A 7,784-nucleotide genomic window follows, 5' to 3' on the forward strand; every position below is an offset into this window, starting at 1 on the left:
ATTCTGGCAGTTGCAAGGTGAAGATTTAATCACTAGGCTATCTGGTTGAGCCCTTAAGGTGTTTATTAAAGTGTAAAGGCATAAGTGGTTCTAGATGAGCATGGTGGACCAGCAATAGCTATTGGCATCCTTCCCAAAGCCAACCGTCAGATGCCACACAGAAGAAGCAAGGAGGGCGTTGGATTTCAGAATAGCTCCTAACAGGACAACTTCTGGTAGTTTGGGCCTCAGTGAGGTAATAAGATGGCATGGGGTGGAGAAAAGTCAGAGATCACAAACAAGGGGTCAGCTGAGGCAGGAATTTTGAAATTGCACCTTTTCCCTGGATCCTATGATACTAGCCCCTGTTGAAATCATGTCATCCTCTTTCATCCATCCTGATATTCAAGTCATCCCTTTGTCAGCATATCCATGCTGTATGTGCTGCAAGCTCGCTATATACAGTACAATGATGATGGACAAAGCATTTACATTGTTATGTATTGTAAGCAATCTTGAGATCATTTAAAATATGAGAAGATGTGCATAGGTTCTACATTGGTTTATCTAAGGATGTGAGCATCTGCAGATTTTGCAACTGGAGTAGAACCTAGAATTCATTCTATTGTCATAATTGATTCACTTTGCATATTATTATGGATTTGTGGTATATTTAGACTACTACAAACTGTCTTTACCCAGAGAAAGACAGAAACAGAGACTGTTACAAGTAGAAAACCTATGATATTGGGGTTGATATTGTTGCACATCAAGCTGCTGCCTGTGATACTGACATCCCGTATTTGTGCTAGTTTGAACTCCAGCTGTTCTACTCCCAACCCAATTCCCAGCTAATGCTCCTGGGAGGCAGGGAAAGATGATTCAGTCCTTTGGCTTCTGCCACCCACAAGGGAGACCAGGATGGATTTTCAGGTTCCTGGCTTGGGCCTTGCCCAGTGCTAGCCATTGCAGCCTTTTGGGGAGTGAATCAGCAGATGGAAGTTCTTTCTCTGTCTCTTTCTGTAACACTGCCTTTCAAACAAACAAATATATTTTTAAAGGAAAACTGTAATGTTACTATAAAAGCATAACAAAGGAGGGAAGTCACACTGGTAAGTAAACAAAATTAAATTTTCCCCATTGCCAGAAGGGTGAGCCTCTTGCCTGCCTATAGCCCAGGAATGTCTTTTTTTAAGGGCTTTGGAGCCATCTCTTCGAAATGTGAACATCAAAGAAGACTTCATTCTCTCCTTTCCTTCCTCCCCGCCTCCCTTTCTCCAGGGGAGTTCACCCTAGGTGCCCACTTCAGGCTGAACCACCTAATTGTCAGGGATGAGTTTTATTTTTCCTTTGGATAGGGGCGATCAACTAGCACAGATGTCTCCTCCCATCATGAGGTGAACTTGACTTTTGCCTGGGAATAGGTCATTTTCACCTTTGGATGTTACCATACAGCCAGGACAATGGGCCACATACAGGACTTTCTGGTTCTTCCCATCACTTTCAGATGAGATGGAAGACTACTTCCCACCCAATGAAGTGTGGGATTTGTCTTCCCAGACAGCTGCCAGAGGGGCAGACATTGCAAGCTACAAGTGTGGGGGTGTTAATGATGCCTGTGGGGTAAACTTTGACCACAAAGCAAAGGAACTGGGAGTGACATCCAAGCACATACATTCCCTCTCTGTTCTCCCTCCCACATGCTGTTCCGAGTATGACTTTGTAGAGTCTGTCTGCAGTAGAACTCTAATGACCCAAGCCTGTGTTTTGGACACCTGGGCTGAAACAATGGGCATTCAATCATTTGAAGTGGTTAAGTGTTGTGCACAACACAAGCCTAGACTGGACTGGCAATAGAGGGATGAAATGTAAGAAGAATAAACAGCAGAGTAGCTTGGAGATCATTTTGGTTTGTTGAGGGCAAGGCAGTTCCGGTGATTTTTTTTGTAGTGAACTGAATTCAGTTCTGTAACATACATACTTCTCTCTTTCATCAGTTTTCCCTAGGAAATCTCTCATAAATGATTTTTTTTACAGCTTGCCTGTGGAAATGAATTTTCTTTTGGCCAATAAACCAGATCGAATCTCATGCCAAAACGCAGGGGAAGCTGTACCTACTTAGGTTATAGCATATTATACAAAATTATTTGATAGGCTTTTCTATATATCAACAATGCCCATTAAGAAAGCAAAATACATTTACATGGGGATAAGAATATTAATAATATTTCTTTAAAAAGAGATGATTGGAACAAATCAGTAGATACAGCCCGTTTCCAACTCAGTATCCCATTGGACTGGAAAGAAGAATGTTTTCAAGAATAAACTGGGCATGGTGCAACAGCTTAGTGTCTAAATTCTTGCCTTGCAACCACTGGCATCTCATATGAGTGCCGGTTCATGTCCTAGCTGCCCCACTTCCCATCCAGCTCCCTGCCTGTGGCCTGGGAAAGCAGTCAAGGACAGCCCAAAGCCTTGAGACCCTGCACCCATGTGGGAGACCCAGAAAAAAGTTCCTGACTCGTGCCTTTGGGTTGGCTCAGCTCCAGCCATTGTGGCCACTTGGGGAGAAAATCAGTGAACAGAAGATCTTCCTCTCTGTACTTCCTGCTGTCTCTTAATCTGCCTTTCCAATAAAAATTAAATGAATATTTTTTTAAAAGAATAAATTCTTTTTTTAAGATGCATTTGTTTATTTATCATTGGAAATTCAGATATACAGAGAGGAGGAGAGACAGAGAGGAAGATCTTCCGTCCGATGATTCACTCCCCAAGTGACTGCAGCGGCTGGTTCTGTGCCGATCCGATGCCGGGAACCAGGAACTTCCTCCAGGTCTCCCACATGGGTGCAGGGTCCCAAAGCATTGGGCCGTCCTCCACTGCTTTCCCAGGCCACAAGCAGGGAGCTGAACGGGAAATGGAGCTGCCGGGATTAGAACCAGCGCCCATATGGGATCCCGGCGTTCAAGGTGAGAACTTTAGCTGCTAGGCCACGCCGCCAGGCCCCCCAGAAAAGAATAAATTCTTAACATTACACAGCCACTTTGACTTCTAAGATGAAATTCTGAGAGTTACTTGTTACAGAGGGTGATTAATCTAGCCGGACCTCCTAAGTAATATACATGAACAAAATGCCCCATGTTTTACGCAACAAATACAACCTTGATAATGTTGTTCCCAATATAGAAAAAGGAATAATACTCTCTGAATAATACAATGAGCCAAACTCACCTTTCTGTACTAGGAACTGAAACATGTTTAGGGCAGAGCATTGTGGCCCAGTGGGTACAGTCTCCACATGTGATACTGGCATTCCATATGGGCACCAGTTTGATAGAAAGACTCAGCAAAGGGCCCGGCACAATAGCCTAGTGGCTAAATCTTCACCTTTAATGCACTGGGATCCCATATTGGTGTCGGTTTGTGTCCCGGCTGCTCTAGTTCCCATCTAGCTCCCTACCTGTGACCTGAGAAAGTGGTGGAGGATTGGGGGGGGGGTCCCTGCACCTGTGTAGGAGACCTGGAAAAAGCTCCTGGTTCCTGGTTCTGGATTAGTTCAGCTCTGGCCGTTGCGGCCACTTGGGGAGTAAGCCAGCGGATAAAGACATTTCTGCCTCCTTCTCTGCACATCTGACTTTCTGATAAAAATAAATAAATAAATCATAATGAATAAAGAAATCTTTAAAAAGAGGACTCAGCAATATAAAGATGCCTCCAATTCCTTCCTCCAAATTCATCTGTGAACTCAATGGCATTCTAATCAGAATCCTAATAAGGATTTATTATTTTATAAAATCATTGTATTTGACCTTGGTTCTAAAATGCATCTTGATATGCAAAAGTCCTACAAGTAGGAAGATTTATTTACCAGCGGCTGAGCCACAGATAGTTTATGCTTACCTACCCTGCTTTGTCTCTGCCAGGCTACTGATATGTCTGCTCTGTGTGTGTCTTGGAGTGAGAGTGTTAGTCATGTGGAGAAGAAGGCCAGTCCACAAGGGATGGACAAGCAGCAGGAGTGAGAAACAAGTCATGCTTCCTGTCATCACAACAGAATCCTGTACACTGCTCTGATCAGAAAGCCTGCTCTCCCAGGAGGGTGAAGTCTGTACTGGGTCAACCCTCGCTCATTGCATATAGAGACCCATGCCCAGGTCAAATCCTGGAGCAAAAACGAGCAGCAAGCCTCCCAAGTCACCATCTCCCAGGGGACATGGGCTGCAAGGGGCTTCAGGAGCCAATGCATTGAATCCTCTCTGCTGGTTTCGGAGTGGAATCGCCTGGTAGACACACACTGGGGTCATGGAGAAGGATTTTCTGCAAAGTGCAGGCTGCAGGCTCCAGACAGAGCAAAAGGATCGTAAGTCATAAAGCAATTTCCTGTTGTTCATGAATTAGAAGGAAATCACGTGACATGTCACAAAACAGAATGGAAAGGACAACCTGTACGTGTAGGAGTCTGTGCTGTTGTGTGAGGATTTATTTTGAGTCTGCTCACCAGACTTTCTTTTCTTTTTCTTTTTTTTAAAGATTTTATTTTTATTGTAAAGTCAGATATACAGAGAGGAGGAAAGACAGAGAGGAAGATCTTCCGTCTGATGATTCACTCCCCAAGTGACCGCAACGGCCGGTGCTACGCCAATCTGAAGCCGGGAGCCAGGAACCTCTTCCGGGTCTCCCACGAGGGTATAGGGTCCCAAGGCTTTGGGCTGTCCTCAACTGCTTTCCCAGGCCACAAGCAGGGAGCTGGATGGGAAGTGGAGCAGCTGGGATGAGAACTGGCGCCCATATGGGATCCTGGCGCATTCAAGGCAAGGACTTTAGCCGCTAGGCCACTGTGCCGGGCCCTCACCAGATTTTCTTATGGGTCGTGGTGGGCAAAGCTCATAGCTCTGCTCAGTGATGCTGTCTCTGCTGTTCTTGCTCACCCATCTCCACATTGCTACAGTTCTCTGCTGGGAACTAGGAGTAATCTTAGAGACAGATAAAAACAAATTGAAAGAAAAACAGCACTTAGACTACAAGAACAGAAAAAAAAGTCTTGGGGTCGGGGACAGGCATTGAGTCTCAGGGGACTAAGTTATGTCCTGCCAGCATCCCATATGAGCATGGGCTGGAGTCCCAGAGGCAGCACTTTCTATTCAGCTCCCTGGTAATGTGCCTGGAAAAGCAACAGAGCATGGCCCTAGAGTTTGGGGCCTGGCCACCTACACAAGAAACCCAAAAGAAGCTCCTGGCTCCTGGCTTCAGCCTGGTTCAGATCTAGCAAGTTGTGGATATTTGGGAGTGAACCAGCAGATGGAAGATCTCTTTGTGTGTGTGTGTGTGTGTGTGTGTGTGTGTGTGTGTATACCTCTTGCTGTATCTCTACATTTAAACAAACAAACAAATAAATACAAATTTTGAAAAACTAGTTGGGATCCACATTAGAAGAGCACATTCATCCACACTGGATCCCAGGCTTGGTGGAGGAAGACTGGCTCTGAGACAGGCAAAGCCAGACTTGATGCATCTTAGAACTTGAGTTTGTCGCATGAGATGAGCAGCAGCAGGAGGAAGATGAGAGAACAGAAGGAATAGGGGCAGAAAACCCTGTCTACTCAAGGTGCTTCACGAGCTGTGACAGCTCACACTTGGCCCTGGTTCTGCCTTGCTCTGTCTGCCCCTCTTCTGCCCACTCTGTTGATCTTTGCCCTCTCTTGGTACCAGGGCTCCTGCCTCTACCTCCCTGTACCCCTTCCCTTGATGGGCACGCCTTGTCTCAAGACAATGACCTCATGCATTCTACCCTTAGATTTGAAACAATGCCTGCCTCATTCAATCCTCTCTCCACCTCCCCATTACATGCACCTATCTTGCAGAATGTTTTTGAAATCACAGTTAGTTCCAAACCTGTCCCTCCTACACATACCAGCTAAGAACTCTGGCGGGATGCCCATCGTCTATCTGGGGCTCCATCTCTCTATTTTTTCAAACTTTGTGATTTTATTAGAACAATAACAAAGACTGAAAGAGAGAGAGAGAGAGATAATCTTTCATCTTTTTGTTCACTCCCCAAATGACAGCAACAGCCAATGCTAGGTCATGCAGAAGCCAGAAGCGCAAAATGCCATCCTGATGTTCTACGTGGGTAGTAGGAACCGACTTCCTCAGGCCATCTTTCCTGCCTTTCCAAGTTCATTAGCAGGGAGCCACATGGGAAGCAGATTAGCTAGGAGTGGAACTGGTGCTCAGATATGGGAACCATTTAGGGAGCAAACCACTCAATTGTGAACATTCAATTTGCTGCACCACATCTTTGGTCCACTTCTCTTTAAAAAAAATGATCTAGGGGGTGGGTGTTTGTCCAAGCTGTTGAAACACCGAGACACCCAAGTTCTAGTTCAACTCCAACATTTGTGTTCACATAGACTCTGGGAAGCACAGGGAATGGCTCAGTTGAGCTCCTGGCACCTATGTGGGAGACCTAGATCCTGCCTTTGGTCTGGTCCAGCCACAGCTATTGTAGGCATTTGGGGAGTGAAACAGGGGTATGGAGAGGAAAAGAGAGAGTAGAAGGGAAAGAGAAAACAAGTTGTCATCTGTCTGCATCTCCAATTGCACACACTGTGTGGGGAGGGTGAACCCCACAGCTGAGAACTCTGTCCAGGTCTTTGTTGTGGATAATGCGAACCCAGTCATTTGAGCCATTTACTGCTATGTGCTACAGTTCACATTCTCAGAAAGCTGCAATCAGAAGCTACAGAATCCAGGTACTCTGATGAAGGATGTGGGTATCTTAACTGGCATCTTCCCTTTGCTATTTGAAGGGCAGAATTACAGAGAGAAAGAAAGACAGAAAGATCTTCCATCTATGGGTTCCCTTCTCAAATGGCCAAAACAGCTGCAGCTGAGTTTAAATGAAGCCAGCAGCCAGAGGCTACCTCCAGGTATTCCACATGGATACAGGGGCCCATGGACATCAGCCATTCTCCATTGCTTTCCCAGGCCATAAGCCGGGAGTTGGATTGGAAGTGGAGCAGCTGGGACATGAAGAGGCACCCATATGGGATGCCAGTGCTTACAGGAGGATTAGCCTACTACAGAATGAACTTAATAGAATCTGTAGGCTTATTCCTGAAATAGCCGTAACTTCCAGGGTGGGGCCAGGCTGAAGCCAAGATCCAGGAACTCCATTTGTGTCACCCACATGGGTGTCAGGGACCCAAACACTTGAGCTATCTTACTCTGCTTTTCCAAGCACACTAGCATGGAGTTGGATCGCAAGGGAGCAGCTAGAACTCAAACTGGTGGCCATATGAGATGCCAGCATTTCAGGTGGCAGCTTTACCTGCTATAACACAGTGATGACTTATGCTCTTTCCTGATTTTTCCACGTTACCCTAGTTTATAGATCGGAAACCTTTTACTTTGCCAAGGGCCGTTTGGACATGCATAACACAACTTGTGGGCCACACAAAATTATGAACTTGCAAATTTACCTGTGGTAGATGTACAGAATTTCAAGTGTTGCCTGTAGTTTTCTTGGACTTTTCCCTTCCCCACCACAGTTGGTAGTTTCATCTCTGTCTCCTCCCCCACGCTCCCAAATAGAAATGGACCATCTCTGCTCCTGAACCTAAAGAGCTTTCAGTGAGCAAGGCCAAGGCCTCCAATCATGTGCTGCAGAATCTTGCCCTAGGACCTGAGTGTGTGGTGTCTTTGAAAGTTAATTGAAGATGTTCTCACACTAGGCTATTGGCTCCATGAGGGTAGGGCTGTCTGCCTTGGTTTCTGACCTTTCTCCAACAGTATCTGCAACAGCA

The sequence above is a fragment of the Ochotona princeps genome, chromosome X (assembly GCF_030435755.1).
Source record: "Ochotona princeps isolate mOchPri1 chromosome X, mOchPri1.hap1, whole genome shotgun sequence".
Lineage (NCBI taxonomy): Eukaryota > Metazoa > Chordata > Mammalia > Lagomorpha > Ochotonidae > Ochotona > Ochotona princeps.